Here is a 20,046-nt window from a genome sequence, read left to right as displayed (position 1 = left end):
ACTCCTCAATCCAAATTCCTCTTGACACCTCAGCCAATGTGCTGTTTCCCATAACTCAAACGGTAGTGATTAAAAATTCAATCAAACAACATAACCTCATCAAATCAATTGGAATAGCACCTCAGCCACTTCAGCATCGAATGAAACGGGGAATCATACCTGAATCCCAAGCATAGGTGCTTTAATCTAATTAAACTAGTTGGTTCCAGAGACCTTTCCAAGTCTCACACATCTGACATACATACATATAGGGTGTTTCGAAAATGACCGGTATATTTGAAACGGCAATAAAAACTAAACGAACAGCGATAGAAATACACCGTTTGCTGCAATATGCTTGGGACAGCAGTACATTTTCAGGAAGACAAACTTTCGAAATTACAGTAGTTACAATTTTCAACAACAGGTGGCGCTGCAAGTGATGTGAAAGATATAGAAGGCAACGCAGTCTGTGGGTGCGCCATTCTGTACGTCGTCTTTCTGCTGTAAGCGTGTGCTGTTCACAATGTGCAAGTGTGCTGTGGACAACATGGTTTATTCCTTAGAACAGAGGATTTTTCTGGTGTTGGAATTCCACCGCCTAGAACACAGTGTTGTTGCAACAAGACGAAGTTTTCAACGGAGGTTTAATGTAACCAAAGGACCGAAAAGCGATACAATAAAGGATCTGTTTGAAAAATTTCAACGGACTGGGAACGCGACGAATGAACGAGCTGGAAAGGTAGGGCGACCGCGTACGGCAACCACAGAGGGCAACGCGCAGCTAGTGCAGCATGTGATCCAACAGCGGCCTCGGGTTTCCGTTCTCAGTGTTGCAGCTGCGGTCCAAATGACGCCAACGTCCACGTATCGTCTCATGCGCCAGAGTTTACACCTCTATCCATACAAAATTCAAACGTGGCAACCCCTCAGCGCCGCTACCATTGCTGCACGAGAGACATTCGCTAACGATATAGTGCACAGGATTGATGGCGATATGCATGTAGGCAGCATTTGGTTTACTGACAAAGCTTATTTTTACCTGGAACTGGCGCATATGGGGAACCGAAAAGCCCCATGTTGCAGCCCCATCGTCCCTACATCCTCAAAAAGTACTGGTCTGGGCCGCCATTTCTTCCAAAGGAATCATTGGCCCATTTTTCAGATCCGAAACGATTACTGTATCACGCTATCTGGACATTCTTCATGAATTTGTGTACAAACGGCCTTAGACGACACTGCGAACACCTCGTGGTTTATGCAAGATGGTGCCCGGCCACATCGCACGGCCAACGTCTTTAATTTCCTGAATGAATATTTCGATGACCGTGTGATTGCTTTGGGCTATCCGAAACATACAGGAGGCGGCTTGGATTGGCCTCCCTATTCGCGAGACATGAACCCCTGTGACTTCTTTCTGTGGGGACACTTGAAAGACCAGGTGTACCGCCAGAATCCAGAAACAATTGAACAGCTGAAGCAGTACATCTCATCTGCATGTGAAGCCATTCCGCCAGACACGTTGTCAAAGGTTTCGGGTAATTTCATTCAGAGACTACGCCATATTATTGCTACGCATGGTGGATATGTGGAAAATATCGTACTATAGAGTTTCCCAGACCGCAGCGCCATCTGTTGTTGACAATTGTAACTACTGTAATTTCGAAAGTTTGTCTGCCTGAAAATGTACTGTTGTCCCAAGCATATTGCAACAAACGGTGTATTTCTATCGCTGCTCGTTCAGTTTGTATTGCCGTTTCAAATATACCGGTCATTTTTGAAACACCCTGTACATACATACATACACACATACATACACATACACACACACACACACACACACACACACACACACACACACACACACACACACACACACAAACTCAGACTGAAGCAACGAATTAAAATTTGTACGATGGCTGAGGTGCTATTCCAGTAGAGTTGCATTCCTTTGGGGGGAGGGGGAGGGGGGGGGAGTATGGGAGGGGGTGGTACCAAGCGTGGATGGGTATTCTGATTGAGGAGGGAGGCGCGCTAGGGTAGTCCGTGCGTTTGTGGACAGGCACCGTACCAGGGTGGGGGCAGTGGTTAGCGCATCTGCCGAGTGAGCTGGAGACCCGGCTTAGAACCCTAGCCATGGTACAAGTTTTCATTCGCACTTCAATCAGCATACATACATGACAGATGTCTGAGACTTGAAAAGGTACCTGGAAACATATAGTTTCATTTGGTAAAAGAATTTAACGTATTAAGAGTAAAGAGGCGAACAAATCGACTATTACGTGATTACACTATGGGCGAAAAATCAATGGAAACAGTAATTACTGTAGATCATCTATCAGTAACAGTACGAAAGTGACCTAAAATGGCGTGACCACACAAAACAAATTGTACGAAAATCAGATGTCAGGATGACATTCGTTCGGAGATTCTTAAGGCAGTGTAATTCATTCACGAAAGAAACGGTTCATAGAACACTTGTTCGCCTCATTCTAGAGTACAATTTATCAATACGGAGAACTTAGTAAGTTCGATTAATACGAGAGGCGTTTAGTAAGAAATGCAACACATTTTTTTCTGAAAGCACGTTACTTTTATTCAGGATTCCAATCCATCATATTATTCTCCGGTGTTTTGGCTACAAAACATTTTTCAACATAATCTCCGTTCAATGGGACGGCCCTACGCCGCCTTAATGTATGCAAGAATCGTACCTTCCTGCCCGTCGACGTCGTAACTAACGTCTTGCTCCATCAGTAAGCTCCTCACCATCCACGTACTGCTTCCCGCACAGATGGAAGTTGGAAAGTGCGAAACGAGGACTATAGGAAAGCCGAAGAAGTACACAGAGGATAAAAGTAAATTTGCTAACTCAGAGAAATATTAAAAAATGGACAGATACTTTATTAAATACGGACGTCAACAGTCTGTGGAAACCAGTTAGCACAAAAATATTGAGACACCCACTAAGACATCAAGGCCGCACGTGGAAATTCAAACGCAGACTTTACGACTTCTAGCGAGACACTTAACCCCATAGCCACTAAACAGTTTCTGAGAGAAGAAGGAGCAAAAAAAAAAAAAAAAAAAAAAAAAAAAAAAAAAAAAAAAAAAAAACGTTCGCTAAAATAAAATTGCTGTAAAACACGTTTTACGTGCTTCACCTTTTACGCAGCCAGAGCGAGAGGACCGTTTTCGCGTAAGTCGTGAAACACTAACCACGTTGCAAAATGTTTTGTTGCTATCGCTACAGAGCTATTACACCACAGTTATGTTCTCGAAATGTATAAAATAATTGTTCGAGTAGTAATAAATGACATGAAACAGGTCTTTCATGTCTCGAAGTGCCCTCTATGACAATTAAAAGATATGACCCAGGGAAGACAGCTATACGTGCAGCACGGTTTCCATTGCCTGACTCAAGACCGTATAAACACGGTTTATGACCTGGTCGGATAGATACAAGGTTGCGACTCAAACATTAACGACGACGGACTCATACACTAAACATATTGGTCGTAAGTATTGTACTAGCTTAAGGCAAATCTGCGATCGACTCCCCGTACGTTCTGCTTCATACCAACCAATATGAGGAGCAAACGACAATCGCATTTTTGAAATTTTTTTATATTTATGGTACGTGAAGATTGGAAGTCAACTGCTCTCCTAAAGCAGTTCGACAATAGTCACAAAAATTCTCGGTAAAGTCGACTTTGAAGTATTATGACCACACTTAAAGTAATAAAATAAGTCAGATATTTTTCGACAAGCAGTGGTAGCGTGCCTTCACTGTGTGGGGGCTTGCGTTCGATTCCAGGCGGACTCAAATTTTTAAACAAAGGTGCTTGTTTTCCGAGCATTTCCTTGAAGTGTAGAATACATAAGGTGCACGGGATTGGTAATTGCAAGATCGAGTACCGTTTCGATCATTATTTTTTCCGCTTTTTTCCATTCAGTTCGAATACCTACGCCATTTAATATATACAATTAAGCAAATATATGCTAATTAACATATCTAATTGTCATTTTTATGAAAAATACACATCTCCTGAGTTCTAATTATATATTGCACACAAATATCCAGTTTTCATTACAAATAAATTTCTTTATTACCGATCCTGAGTAAAAGACGTGCTGTCCAGATTGTATAATTAAAAAAGTTTCAGATTAAATTTTTATATCCTTTTGTATTTTATGCTTCACATTAACGGAGCTTGGAACCCGCACTTTTGTTTAAAAATTTAATTCTCCGAGATTCGAACCCAGGCCTTACAGACAGAACGCGAGCGCCTTAACTCAAAGCCACACCGCTTTACGAAAAATATCTACCTAATATTAACTTATTCAACGTGGTCGAAAAACTTGAAAGTCGATTTTCTCGATAAGTTTTGAGAGCTATTTATCACTGCTTTGGGAGAGGTACATCTGAGTTCCGAACATCACGTGCCATAAACGTAAGAAACTACAAAAAGCGATTTCTGCGTGGTCCCTTTGTAGCAACCAAACAGTTACTGAAAAGTGACGTACACGAATTTATTTCTTGTGCGGGAAAGGGCGTGGTATTGTAAAGGGAGCTGTCTTGGAAGTTGCTTGAATTTATCGAGAAGAAGGAAAAATCGAAATTAGCGTGGGTATACGGAGATTTTAAGTTGGCTCGCTCCTAACACAGGTTACGTATCTTGCACATGACTAACTGGATGTAAATGAATAAGCTTTAGGAGTCTTCTGCAAGTTCATTTTCTGTTCTATGTTCTCACTAGAGTACGACAAGTGTTCAGAAGCATGTGTTTAGTGGAAGTAGCGAAGAGTTTGTCCATTTTTATGACATAAAGGAAAGGAAAAAAATAGGTCGACGGCCATGGTGTTGGAGACGAAGGGTAAGCTCAGATTGTTTACGGATCAGGCAGGAAATCGACAGAAAGAAAAATAATGCTAGGTGAGTTCTAGAATGCAAGATGCCGTTTCACTGGACACGGCAACTCGTCATACTCCAGTAATGTAGTCTCTTGTGCTGTAGTATGGGAGTATATCTGTTGTAGAATTGTGGATCAACTTTTATGCTCAAGAATTATGACGCTTTTGGAAAATGCAAATCTCCTCTATAAAAATCGTCATAGATTCCGCAAACAGAGATTGTTATAACTAGGAATAACACAATAAATATATCACAGTCTAAATTTAATTTTCACAACACTGACACAAATTGTTCTGTCGCAAAGCGCCATTATGAAAATAATGTAAATTGATGGTGGATATACGAATGCTCAAGAAGTGCAAGTGAAAACTTGAATTCCGCTGGAAATCGCAATTCCGTAGACATACTAAGCATAGTGAATGTCGAAGCCAAAGTTCCTGTATAGCAAGCAGATTATAAGTCCAGAGCGCAGCCAAGTCAACATCGAGCACCAGCTACAACAGTCCAAGAGACAAAGTAGTCCACTGCAGCGTAGCACTGCCGACTTGTGGAGTGGGGCGTGCCACGATGAGAACTTGCTTGTACTTTGTACACGTCGGTGGCGGCGCTAGATAGGGCCCCATAGTTAACGAAGCCTACGACTGGGGTGTCGTTGTATATTTTGGGAGAACAATCGCTGTGTGTTACGGGTAGCCAACCACTGTGGATTGAAGCGCGTGCGTCCGTAGTTCGAGGTCTAGTGGCTAGCGTTGCTGCCTCCGTATCACGGGGTCCCAGGTTCGATTCCCGGGCGGGTTGGGGATTTTCTCTGCCCGAGAACTAGGTGTTTGTGTTTTCCTTACTATTTCATCATCATCATTTGTGACAGTGGCTAGATTGGACTGAGAAAAAAATTGGACTGTGTAAAAATTGGGACTTTGTACGGGCGCTGATGATTGCACAATTGACAGCCCTACAAACCAAACATCATCATCATAATTGAAACACGTGTAAAGGCGGCCTGCGATGTTATCAGAACAGTACAGAGAAGTTTTATGAGCTCCTATCGAGTGCGCAGTCTTGTGCGAGACCTTGCGTTGTTTTGGAGTTAGAGAAGTTCGTTTGCATTTTTGTAACAACGAACACGCTGAAGTTGTTTCTTCAATTTCCTGAGAGTAGCTGAGTGCGGGCGGTCGGCACGCGGGAGATAAGACCGGTTTGCGTGACCTCGTTGCGGTGATAAGACGCCTCGCCCAACGACTCGCCGTGCTTTTGTTCACTGCCTTGGCCGGTCGTAATAGAGGTCACCGCTGCTCGATGCGGACATTTAATGGTGGTGGATACACAGAAATCTCGCTAAACTCAGCTCGTGCTGTTCCTGCTTGACATCTATGGCGCTGCAGACAAGGGCACTCACTTTGATGCCGTGTTCCTTGACTTCAGGAAGGAATTTCACAGCGATCCGCACTACCGATTGGTGAAAAAAATGGGAGCTTATTGAATATCGGATCAGATTTGCTATAGGATTCAAAACCATCTTGGAGACAGTACTCAAGCGGTCGTTTTTAACGGAACAAAATCGACAGATGGAGACGTAATTTCCGGAGTACCCCAAAGAAGTGTGACAGTACCACTGCCGTTTACAATGACTGATCTATAAGAAATGAATGATCTAGGAGATAGCGTCGGCTGCAGATGTTGGGGCTGTCCAGAATGAAGTAGCAACGCCATAAGACAGTGCTTATTTGCAGAATGGTCTGCAGAAGACTGATGAATAGATCAGACTGGCAGTTCACCCTGACCGTAAATAAATGCAACATATTGCGCATATATAGAAAAGAAAGCCACTACTGCACATCTACACTATTGATGAGAAACTGCTGGAAACAATATCTACGCGTAAACTATCTATAAGTAATTATCCAGAGCGACCTTAGGTGGAATGACCACATAAAACAAATAGCAGGGCTGGGATTCATGTGAAGAATCTTAAGTAAATGTAACTCATCCATCCATTATGCCCGAAAATTGGGGAAATCATACCGTGATCAATTTCAATGTCCTTCATTGCCTCATGTAAAGTGTCATAAAAACAGCTGTTAATTCTCTACGAAAGACACACTCTCATCAACAACCCTCATTTGAATCTTCATGGCAGATTAAAACTGTGTGCAGGACCGAGACTCGAACTCGGAAAGTAAAGATGGTAGGACGGGGCGTGAGTCGTGCTTGGTTAGTTCAGTTGGTAGAACACTTGCCCGCGAAAAGTAAAGGTCCCGATTTCGAGTCTCGGTCCGGCACACAGTTTTAATCTGCCAGGAAGTTTCATATCATCGCTCACTCCGCTGCAGAGTGAAAATCTAATTCTGGGAACCCTCATGTGTTCTTCGACTTGCTGAGCCACAAAGTACAATCAGTTGGCCCGAGGTTTCGTAACAGTAAATGACACTTGGATTTATCATTACACACCACACACGCAGAAGTAGTTGAAACATTAGACTAAAAAGGTGAAATTCTTGTAAAGTAAGCAAAACCGGTGTCACCAGTACAAAAGTCTTCTCTATGCGTTTTCTTTTAATCTTTTAATTTTCATGCTGTGGGGTTTACGTGCTACCTCCACGCCGTCAGAAAAATGATTGATGAGTATTATGCATCACTATCGAACAGACTGATAAACCTCAACGTCCTTCAAAGCAGAAAGCTCACGTCTAGCAAGATAAATCGCCTAGGGTCACGTCCTAGGTAGCTGCCGCAAAACTGTTTTGGTTTCACTTCTAAGTGATTCCACGCAAGTAGCATTCATTGAGGTGATTGTCGATGATTACTTTTGGATACCAAACATTTAGAAGAGGCTGGGTGCACGGGAAACAACAGCAAACGGTAATACAAATGGTTCAAATGCTCTGAGCACTATGGGACTTAAGTTCAGAGGTCATCAGTCCCCTAGAACTTAGAACTACTTAAACCTAACCAACCTAGGGACTTCACACACATCCATGCCCGAGGCAGGATTCGAACTTTCGACCGTAGCGGTCGCGCAGTTCGAGACTGAAATGCCTAAAACGATGATACAGAAGCGGAGGTTGAACAGTAGGACAAATCTTTCATCGATTTTATTAAAGTGCACCAACAAATTATGAAGACTAGACATGCTTCATGCCACTCTGTCTGGCGGATGGTACATGACACTAATATTATAGATTCCATTTTCTTTCCTATTTGTTTCACGTAATGAACATATATCGTCTTATTTTCATAACCTCTACCTAAAATACACAAGAGTGTCAGCATACTGGACACACTTTTCTTCGAATGTTAGTTCTCTAAACTTATCTGAAAGAATTGTTTCTGGGGAACTACGTCGCCTTTTCTGAAAGGATTCTCATATAAGTTCCCCGAGCATTTGTGTTGTACTTTGAATGGCGCTGTACCGACCTGTTGCGATCCTAACAGGGCGCACCTGAGTTCGTCCCATATCTGTTGCTGTGGGTACTTCATAAGTACTCCAAAGACTGGAAGAATTGGTCACACAGTATTCTTGAAACTACCTGGCAGATTAAAACTGCGTGTCCGACCGAGACTCGAACTCGGGAACTTTGCCTTTCGCGGGCAAGTGCTCTACCAACTGAGCGACCCAACAGCGACTCACGCCCCGTCCTCACAGCTTTACTTCTGCCAGTACCTCGCCTCCTACCATCCAGTTCTGCAGGGTTCGCGGGAGAGCTTCTGTAAAGTTTGAATATTGCAGAGACATGGCTTAGCCACAGTCTGGGGGATGTTTCTAGAATGAGATTTTCACTCTGCAACGGAGTGTGCGCTGATATGAAACTTCCTGGCTGTGAGCACGGGTGGTAAGTCGTGCCTGGGTAGCTGAGATGGTGGAGCACTTGCCCGCGAAAAGCAAAGGTCCCGAGCTCGAGTCTCGGTCGGGCACACAGTTTTAATCTGCCAGCAAGTTTCATATCAGCGCACACTCCGCTGCAGAGTGAAAATCTCATTATGGACACAGTCGTCTTGTATGCGATTTCATTCACAGATGATTTATATTTTTCCAGAATCTTTCCAACGAATTTTAGTTTCCCATTCGCCTTCCCCAGCACTGATTTCACGTCGTCGTCCTAGTTTTACATCACTTGTTAGTGTTATTCCTATACGCTTAAAAGATGTGCAGTGCTTAAGATGTTCAATACTAATTTTGTAATAACATATTGCCAGGGTTTTCTCTTTGTAGTAGGGATTAACTTAAATTTATCCACATTCAAAGAGAGCTTTCATCCATTACACCAAGTGGAAATTTGCCACAGTATTTCTGCAGTTCCTTACCATCGCCCAACGGCAATACTTTCAAGCACATAATAGCAACGTCAGTGGACGGTCTTGTAGTGGTCGTGATGAATCCTTAACCGTCCAGTGTAACGAACCGAGTTCTATTAGTCGAGATGGTCACATATCTGAGGTAATACTCAGTTGCACATGGTTAGAAGACGACTGTACGGCGCCATGTCAAAGCAGTCAATATAGCTACAGCAGACTCAACCTATTTTAGTGACACTTCATATCACCTTCCATTTTCAGAGTAGTGAGCACTCAGAATGGCAGGAGAATTAGGCTAAGAGATTATAATGTCACCAGAAATGTTCTCAGCAATGTTTGAAGAAATTGTTAACAGCTAAACAGGAATAATGAAGAAGGAATCGCATTATTGGATCGCATTTGAAATGCCTTAGTTTCGCTGAAGAAAACGTGCTGCTTTGCACTTCAACCAAGAATTCTGAAAATTGAAAAGTAGCGATAATTTAAGTTAAAATGACAATTCAGTCAGTTTTTCGAAGACAGAAAGTGATGCGCGGTAGCTGTTAATAAGCAAAAAGGGTGCTGCAGAAGTGCCCCAAGGAAGTGTACTTGGACGACTGCTATTTTCTGTACACAGAAATGATACGGCGGACAGGGTGGACAACAATCTGTAGTTAATGCTGTGATATTGGAGAAGGTGGTGTCGTTGAGTAACTGTAGGGGAATACAAAATGAGTTAGACAAAATTTCTAGTTGATGTGGGGAATGGCAGCTGCCTCTAAATGAAGAAAACTGTAAGTTGAAACAGATGAGCAAGGAAACCATTCCCGTAATCTTCAACTGCTGCAGTACAAGTGTGCAGCTTGACACAGTCACGTTGATTAAAGCCGGCCGAAGTTGCCCGGCGCTACTAGGCGCTTGTCTGGAACCGCGCGACCGCTACGGTCGCACGTTCGAATCCTGCCTCGGGCATGGATGAGTGTGATGTCCTTAGGTTGGTTAGGTTTAAGTAGTTCTAAGTTCTAGGGGACTGATGACCTAAGATGTTCAGTGCTGAGAGCCTTTTGAACCATTTGAACGTTGATTAAATATGTAGGCGTAACGTTGCACAGCAATAAGAAATCAAGGGCACGTAAGGGTGTCAGTAGGGAAGGCGAAAGCTCGACTTCGGTTCACTGTGATAATTTGGGGGAATCGTAGTCCATCTGTAAAGGAGATAGCGTATAGAGCGAGAGTCCGACCCATTCGTGAGTAATGTTTGAGTGTCTGGGATTCCAGTATGGTCGAATTAAAAGAAGACATTGAAATAATTCACGGGCATTGCAGCTAGGTTTGTTACCGGTAGGTTCGATGAACACGGAAGTATTGCGGAAACGCGAACTCCAATGGGAATCCCTTGAGGGAAGACGACGTGCTTTTCGCGAAACACTATGAGAAAATTTAGAGAAACTGCACTTAACCTGACTGTAGAATGATTCTACTGCTGCCAACGAACTTGTCACGTTGATTCGGTAAAGCAAATTAGGGCTCTTACGAAGCCATATAGATTGTCGTTCATCCCCAGCCCTATTCGGGAGTGTAACAGGAGAGGAAAGTGCTAGTTGTGGTGTACTCAAGGCTCCAGGGAGGACCGCATCACAATCGATAAGGCGCGCTGTATGGGTTGGCTGTACGAACTACACCGAGGTCTGCCAGGGCCCCGAGCTGCCAACCCATGCGCATCACGTGTGTAGATAGTGCTTGGTCGATGCCTCGTTAAGAACCGGCGCACTGAGCTACGGCAGATAGTTCCGTCCAGTGGCCGAGTCGTATACAGTCTGCAGTAACCGCCGAGACTACAAGCCGCAGTGTTCGTCCGACGAATCCAAGACTTAGGGCTCCGTACGCATCGTAGGCCAGCTTTGGACTCACTCAGAGGCACGGTGATAGAACTTTAATATTTTAGAGGATCCGTGATAATTTAAAACGTCTAATTGTGGTGGACTTCTCACAAGAGGAAGCATCATTTAAGTTGAGTAATTCTTCATAGTTAATAAATATCATTTTAATACTGATTGTTGCGAATCCTCCTACATTCCCAACGAAATGGTGCCGTCGTACAGGATGCAGTACTAGCTTTGCCTTATCGCAGTGAGACGTGAAGTTGTAATGCGGAACAGAGGCTTCCTCAGGGTGCGTTGCACAGGTACTTGTTGGTGACCGCTACGAGACGTGACGGAGAATATCCCTATGGAGATATGGGTTTTCTCACACGAAGTGCTACTCCCATGCAATTTTGTAGACGTTTGCTGTAGGGATTTCTATGACCCTCAACGTAAAGAAATGTAAACCACAGAGCATAAATAGACGGAAAGAACTATTATTGTTAGATTACACGATTGCCGGTCAATAGCGCCAACCAGTTCAATTTCCTCAAATATTAGGGAGTGCGCGTACGGAGCGATGTAAAAGTGAAACGACCACATAAAAGTAATCACACGAAGGCAGATTCCAGACTGGGGTTCACTGAAAAATTCCTCAGGAAGTGTAATGGGACGAAGAAGGGGCTTACAGAACATTCGTTCGGGATGCTTTGATATTGTACCTGAGTCTGCGACCTTTACAGGGTAGCACCGATTGAAGTTATAGAGAATATCCAAAGAAGAGCAGCGCTTTTCGTCGCAGATTCGTGTGGTAAGTGCGAAACTCACTGAGATGGTCCTCCAACTTCACTGGCATCCGGTACAAGAGGCACTGTGCATCACCGCATGATTTAATGTTGAAATTGCAAGAGCGTACATTCCTACAAGTGTCAACAAATATATTCATTTCCGAGGACCTTTCCAATAAGAGAGATATGAGCATACAAGACTTGCTAAGCGTCATTACTGACTGGCAAAGAAATTAAGAGAAGTGGCATCTGAACACAAAGTACGTTCTCCTGTATAGCGTAAGGTGCCTTGCGGAATATATGTTGTAGGAATAAAAGTATCGGACACTTCCATCCAATGCGAAATTGACCACTAGATGCGACGAGAGAGCGATTGCACTGCATAGAAGGAGGCGGGGAGTACCGTGCTGTTAGTAGAGAAGCAATTAAAGCGGAGTGGGTCTCGTAGGAGAGGTCATGAATTAGAACTTGGACTAGACAATGGATGTCAGCTGAATTAGCGATGGACCAAGTAGAGTTTACGCCACACACAGTTAACTGAGTTGAAAGTTTGCATAAACTGAGTTAAATTGAGTGGGAAGAAAAGCTGAGGAAACATTCAACACCATTCTCTCTTTTGCGTTTGGGCGGCTTACGATTCAGTTGAACTAACCAACCCGAGCTTCACAGTTTCGTAATCCGTGATTACATATATAGCCACGGCTGTGATGGGTACTACACACGCCGCGCGGGATTAGCCGGGCGGTCTAAGCGCTGCAGTCATGGACTGCGCAGCTGGTCCCGGAGGAGGTTCGAGTCCTCCCTCGGGCATGGGTGTGTGTGTGTTTGTCCTTAGCATAATTTAGGTTAAGTAGTGTGTAAGCTTAGGGACTGATGACCTTAGTAGTTAAGTCTGAACATTTTTGGCACTACACATGGCGCAATTTTTGGGCGTTCCGCTTGAAACTTTCAATATAGTCTTGTGAAAAAGCTGAAACATAATATATAGATTCTCATGTTTATCGGATCGTAAGGCACCCAAATTACCTGTTCAGAACCATGACTGCGATCTGCGCTACAGGCCGCAATTTCAAGTCTTGGGACATGAAGTTCTTAAGTTGGCGATGTACCAGGAATTTAGTGTAGTGGTAAGGCAGCCAAATGCCTCATCACGATGATTAACGGATGCCACTTTCCAGACTGAAATTTGAAAATACGTTCATTAGACACTCTGAGTTTGCTTTAAGATATGGGCCGCAATCGGACGATGTCGAGGTATGCAAATGCCTTGCCATGCACATGAATGATTGCCGTTCTAAAGGCCGCATTCGGAAATACACTCGTCAGATACCCGGAATTTGCTGAAAGGATTCTGACGACCATCGGATGATCTAAGGTAAACAAATACAACTGCTCGAGAATGAATGGTTAAAGTTTCTGCTTCGTCATCGTTTTCCTCAGTCACTTTGTATTCAAAATTTTAATTTCCGGGTTGTCATGTCGCCAAGAAGCTACTGCACTTGTAAAGAACACACTGAGTGGCGTCGCGTTCCGTAGGAATAGGCTGAAGTTGGTCCGACACGGGTTCGGGCTGCGCGACGGCAGCAAACTCATCGTTGGCGCTGGGCCAGCTCACTGTGCAAACACAACTCGAGTTGATAACACTCTAAGTCGGGTTGTCTTGAAATCAGGTCAGCCCGGGTTCACCCGCTCATGGTAACTCGAGTTGGCCCATCTCTAACCTGTATAACAAATCCATCCGAGACAATTCTACCCTCCTAAAGCTGTCCATATCGACAGTTGCTGAAGAGATCGTGAAACCGCGAAGGAACAATTAGAGCTATACCAAGACAAGGCTGGCCTCAGGTTCTGATGGACACAGACAGTCCAGCACTGCGCAGGGTGGTTGTGAAGTGTCGCGTCAAACCAGCAGAAGGAATCACTTGCGAGATCCGAACTGCTGCCAACTGTCCATCTAGCGCAAAGCGAGCATTGAATTAAAACGAATGGTGTGAAACGTTCGACCAGCCACACATTTCTGCAGTCAATTCAGGTAGTGGAAAGCGTAACATCATTGGACAGTGGATGACTAGAAACGAATAACTGGGAACGATAAATCATGCTGCACCATGTAGCAATCCGATGGAAGGGTTTGAGTTTGGCGAACGCCCGAAGAATGTTACCTTGCAAGATGGACATGTCATTTGGATTTTTGTAAGTTATCGGTGTGCACGTCAGAGAGAGAGAGAGAGAGAGAGAGAGAGAGATAGAGCAAGTTATGTTAATGTTAAACAGTCCTTGATCTTCCGGTAGCAGTCTTTGCCTCTGTGCAGTCTAATACATTTTTATTTGAAGTGTGGTAGGTGCTGGACTTATTCAGCAGTGCTGTGTTGACATGTGATTGTATCTGTTAGATGAAACAAGATTTATAGTAAAGAACAGTAAGGACAAATATGATGTGTATATTGGAAGGTGAAAAGAATATAAAGTTGAATAAAGTTATTATTTTTGAAGAGAAGAAGTCTGAGGTAAGAGTGCAGCTCTGCGATGCTTGTTTGTCGGAATAATGATTGTCAGCTAGTTAGCTTACTCAGAGAAAGGCCACTCCTCTTCCTTGAGGCATGCATTAATATAACTACTAATTAAACTGTTTGGTTTTTATAAAAATTCTCTGTTAACAGTGTATCCAGTGTATCCTTTTCAAAACGTTGTTCACTGTGTTAAGCATAGTACTCTTCAGATCAGTGTTATGTGAGAAGATCACGCGATATTTTACTCTGTTTTCTTCAATAAATACTTCATTCTAAGATTGTTGTCTTGGTGTATCATTTCATAGGAATAGTTACTCTCTCCATCCCACTGTTTAAAGATGGGTTATCATTACACTTTACTACACTGCACGATATGGTATGTGACCGTCTGAATACTGTCTGAAAATTTCACTTAAAAATAGATATCTAACTTAGCCGCTGCCTGCTTGCTTGCTGTTTGCTTTCTAGAAATTTGCAACAATATTGTCAAAACGGGAGGTAACTAGAAATTTTGATTAGGACCACATAATTGTTTTACTTCAGTTACGCATTTAATACAAAAACAATTTGTATTCTGTCTAGTTGCAGTTCACCTTGAATTAGGTTCTCTTTAGTCAAAGGTTATCATACGATTTTAAGTTGAATAACAGTTTGTGGATACTTAGTTTCGGTAATAGGTAGGTTTTTCTACAGAGTAGGAGAAAAATTTGCGATAAATTTCGGACAGAAACATGTAGTGGGAAGCTTACAATCTCCCATCCTGTTGAAGTGCCAGAGTACCAACCTGTCTGTACTAGTGGAACACCTCTGGAATGAGTCAGGACTTCGACTTTGCTCCAGACGCAGCGTCCAACATCACCACCTTCTCCGGATTCGGCTCTTGAGGAAGAACGGGCTGCCATTCCTCCACATAAATTAAGACACTTCGATAAGTGTCCACAGCTTTTGTGACAAGTCCGTATAGTTGTTCAGACAGTTTTGATCATACAGTGCGCACATGATTCTCTAAACGTCCTTCAAGAATGGGAGTATTATATTCGAAAACATCCAATTTGATGTGTAGTTAAGTGGCCCACCTACCCTGACACATCAGCAGCAGCATTAGTAAACTCTAGGATGTGGAGTTCCTGAGGTCCTCGCACCCATCTGTCGTGCTCCGGCCTCAGTTTAAAAAACGTATTTTTTGTCACTGTCCTGATTCAGTACCTCGCAAGTGGAGCATTCTGCTCCGTTGCACAATCCGTGAACACGACTAGCGCACGCCGTTGTACCAAAATCCAGATACCCTCGGATATGGTGTTTCCGATAGGTGTACACTCTACTTCCGGGTAGACACTTTAAGAGATTCCGTCTAAACCCATAAGATGCACTGGGACACTGTGTAAAGTGCTTTTTGAAATGGGCAGCCATAGCGGATTTTACGAATGAACAGTTGTTCTTTTCCCTTCAGTAACAGCGTGGATTAATAGTTTTTGGAATGATTTAGTTGCCACGTTTCTCTATACATATGACGGCGGGTGATAGTTTCCCTTGATATTTACCCAGCTGTCTTTTTTTACGCAAAAGTAATAAGTAGCGCAAAAGCTCGAAGTCTAACAGTGCATAGAAATTTAAGTAAGTCGTTGTTAGTGCTCCACTTGCAGTGCACAGATAATACCAATCCAGAAACTCTTCATGTCCCTGACGGATGTGATGTGGTTTTAAGAGACGAGATCTCGCTAGGTGACAGATGAATTTCTTAGCATGTATTAGCACTAAAGAATGTACTTCACTAAAGTGACTGTTTCACTATACAACGAAATGCAAGCTATAATGACACATCCTAACAGGTTCAAACTGTGTGCTGAGTAAACGAACCATTTTAAAAATCGTATGAAACAAGAAGAAAATAATGTCATAGGTATTTCCAATTAATCATCCTCTTCTTTACGTGATCGTACTAAGGTTCAGTAACAAATATTGGCAACCACACGATATTATTTCAGGAAGTATGATGCGGTCGTAATGTCATTCTTAATTTCCTTTGTATCCGCATCTGTAACTTTTATATTACAAATAGCAGCGGCTTATTTTCGTAAAAGAGATTTACAAAGTTTTGTATAGACATATTTTGTCACTGAGGTTAATGTGTGAGATGCGGAAGATGGTGTAAATTGTCAGTAAAGGTGACATTTGATGCCTACTGCAGTGCGTGAAACGCGCTCCAGTTCTCGGACGGAAGGAAGATATTGAGCGACTGAAGACATACGTCGGCGATGGTTCAGGAGCCGGAAAGTATGTCTAGCAACTGTGCAGAAGAGCAACACATAAAGGAACAGTAGCTTCAAACCCTAGCCCAAACGCTTTGCATTATCATGATGTAGGAAGATAAACGATCGTAATTATGTTTCATCGATCACGGGGATATTAACAAACTGCACTGGAAATGGATAGGCTTGTACTGAAGATAAAGTAACTTACACCATATGAGCCGAGTGTGAAAACTGTGATAAAAAGTATACCAAAAATATGCTCTATAGGTTAGTCATTGGCCATAAAACTAACGCTGAATCTATAAGGAGCGAATGACACATTTTATCATCAATACTTGATTCAGAGCAAAACTCATTTATTCGGTAAACACATGCACATACACAATGTCGAGCAACTGAGCAACACGGAATTTTTAAGTCCCTATTAATGCCTCTTTTACTTTAATAACGACTGAATTACAAAATTTGAGAAACTTCGTTCGCCCTTCGAATCACTATCATCAGCTACTCTCCATCTAATCAACAATGTTATAACAAATAACGGTAAATTTTTTATGAGGCAAATATGTTCAGTGCTACTACAAATTGTATCGAATCTTCAAATGTGTCGCCCACTACTTCAGTGTTGTCCTTCCTGCTTCAATAATGACGTTGTAGCTGTCTGTCCTGCTAGTGTAACTGACTTTATAATTCTTTGGCTTTTATATGTAATGTTTTCAGTTTCATGTGAACTCACATTTTTGGTCAGTTCCAAATATGAAATGAGCATTCCACGTCCATGTTATATCTGGGGCAGGTACAAAATGTGCAGTAGCTTCTATAACGCAACTCGCTGCTTTACGTCACTTATTTATAAGTGAATTCGATGTCAGACTGGAAACCACTGACTTTGCTATGTCATTCGTTTCGTATTCTGCTGACAGTCCGTACTGGATTCTTCTAAAGGTAAGAATTACTTCTTTGGCTTATGCATTTACTTGGGCTACTATGTTTTACACAAAAATTTACGTTGACTTCCCAGTAGAAGCATGACCATATCGTTAATATCCTTAGTCTGAGGAATCGTAGAGTTACCTATGATAAAGCCTTTTGTGCTTTTTGACAATGTTGACAAATTCAAAAAATAATTCAGCTTTGCAGACGTACAATGAAATGCAACGTAAAGTAGGTAGCCGAAAGAAGAGAAAAGATCTACTTCCAGGAAAAGTTACGTCTAAACGTTTGTACATTTATTTGTTAATAATTTTTGTGTCCAACAACATCATTATTTTTTAAAGAAATGTGATTTGCTAGCGTAGAACAGAAGAAATAATTACAGTCACACTTAGTATCTTTTCCTAATATTTAGACTGAATTTATGAATTCTGGATTACAGTTTCATAATTTGAGGGAAGGAGTGTAGTTTTAAACTGGAATTATAAATAAAGTGAAATTGTAATCGTATTGCTATTCATTTGTCACTTCTTTATTAGAGTCTACACCTCTTCTTTATAACAGAAAAACGAGTAGACCTTCATTTCAATAATTCTAGCGTCTAAGTAGAAATCTCTTAACCTACAAAAATTGTCTTTGACAATGGTTTGCAGCTTCCAATAAACGACTCATGATCGTATGACATGTAATAGAGACCCTAGGATTGCTTAATCTTGAATGACAGAAGCAATTGTTGGGATTGATGTAGGAGATTGAAAAGGTTGCAATACGCCACATCGGCTACTGGGAACACAAAGCGTGTCTGGTAAGTCGGTACCGGATTGTAACTTGATGGATTGACACAGAGGACCGCGCCAAGTCATTCGAATGACGTGACTAGAGAAAAATATTGTATGTCTTGCTCCTGGATACACTTTGGATCTCTTGAATTTGCGAATGAATGAACAAACGCCCTCTAAAGCTCATGTAAAATAGTGCTGAGATTCATCATTACAGATCGATCACATTCCATCGAACTGTAGCTTTGTTATAAAAGTATAAATAAATTACGCTTCGCTTTTGCTCCAGATCTGAGGAATTCATGACACCTTGGGTCTCAAGAGATGACAGAGAGTTGTGAAAGAAAAACTGGAAAAAAATTCAACAAGAACACAAGTGCAATGAAAATGATACACACTCGTATCCGTACAAAAGTGTCAATATTCTAACAAATACCATGCTACAGTCCCAATTTTGGTAGCAGTCATTACAGAAACAGACTTCTATTTAGTTGGGATCAATACAGACCTGTGTGCACTTTTTATTCTACATATAACAAATGAATTGAAAAATGTATATTTTATTTTGAAACTTAAGTTACGGCAAAGAGGGTTTGCAAACATGCTTTTCTAAGAGAAGTGACACAATTTACGTGAAAAAATATTTACTGAAATGGATCACTAGGTCAATGTCAGATGAACGAAGTTTCCAGTTCGACAAAGGATTGCAATGAAACGTACTCGTTCAGAGAATGGACACATGGTCTAACAATAGTCCGTAACTTGGCCGGTATAAAGGGCGCAGAGAAACCTCACTGGAGAGGTTTGCGAAGATAGAGCAGACTTAAAGCACAGTCGATGAAGCGAAGAATAAAATGTAGCTACCTACACAGAACCATACAGTGGCTGGCAGTGGTGAATAGATAATACAGACTGACAAGCTGAGAAATCAAACGCATGCGTTAATCAATGCAGTTTCGCAATATCAAGCAAGCAAAGCCTGTCCAGTTGTCTCTCATGCCTTAGCGAAGCGTGTAGCCTCATTGACAACCCCGTCGATTACCCGTCAACTACCACCAAAGCGACACACTAGGCACAAAACTTACCTCTCAGCCTTCACGTCACTGAGTAACCGCCAGGACGAAGGTATCACTGCCACTTTAACCCACTTCATTTATCCACTGGGCACTTGCACTCTATTCTTTAATTTGGTTCTTTGCGTCAGAAGTGTCGAAATGTAACGCCAGCAAGTGTAATTCAGTGCACCCTATTTAGCAGATTCGATTGTTGTGGCATTAATTTGTCGATATCTAGAATGAACAGTTCACCAGTAACGACACTGGAAGGTGCTGTACAGCAGTTACAAAAGTCGCAGCGGAAGACTCGTCAGCTGACACGACAGTCGCGGCTCTCGTTCTCACCGGGCTGCAGCACCCGCTGATAGTCACATGCACGACCGTACACACCGCGCGCGCACGCTACACTGGGGACGGTGCAAGCCCGCCCGGCGCTGCAACAATCGCCCACCGAGCGGCGCGCGCATCGCAGCCTCTTCTGAGCGCATGCGCGGAGCGCAACCTCGCTACTGGTCGCGAAGCGTTTAGCGGAAGGACAGTCTCAACTGTGTAGAACTGCATTAACTAAGCGCATGCAAGACATGTGACGCAAGCCAGACAGCAGGAATGTATGTGGAGTGACGATGTAGATTCCCAATACAGAATTTTCGGCGCAAGCATATATTGCCTTCAGAGTCAAGAACGTAGCCAGGATATTGTCA

General features: G+C 42.6%; 1 protein-coding gene across 2 annotated transcripts in view; it reads right to left on the bottom strand.

The window, feature by feature from the left end:
- Positions 1-19,736, bottom strand: part of LOC126266886 (discoidin domain-containing receptor tyrosine kinase B-like) — a 358,246-nt gene extending 338,510 nt beyond the window's left edge. For both annotated transcript variants that reach the window (XM_049971552.1, XM_049971553.1), the window contains exon 1: positions 19,376-19,736. The gene's annotated coding sequence lies outside the window, so the exon portion shown is untranslated. The remainder of the gene's footprint in view (positions 1-19,375) is intronic.
- Positions 19,737-20,046: the final 310 nt, after the last annotated feature.

The sequence above is a fragment of the Schistocerca gregaria genome, chromosome 4, assembly GCF_023897955.1.
Source record: "Schistocerca gregaria isolate iqSchGreg1 chromosome 4, iqSchGreg1.2, whole genome shotgun sequence".
Lineage (NCBI taxonomy): Eukaryota > Metazoa > Arthropoda > Insecta > Orthoptera > Acrididae > Schistocerca > Schistocerca gregaria.
This window is presented reverse-complemented; position numbering and strand designations above follow the sequence as displayed.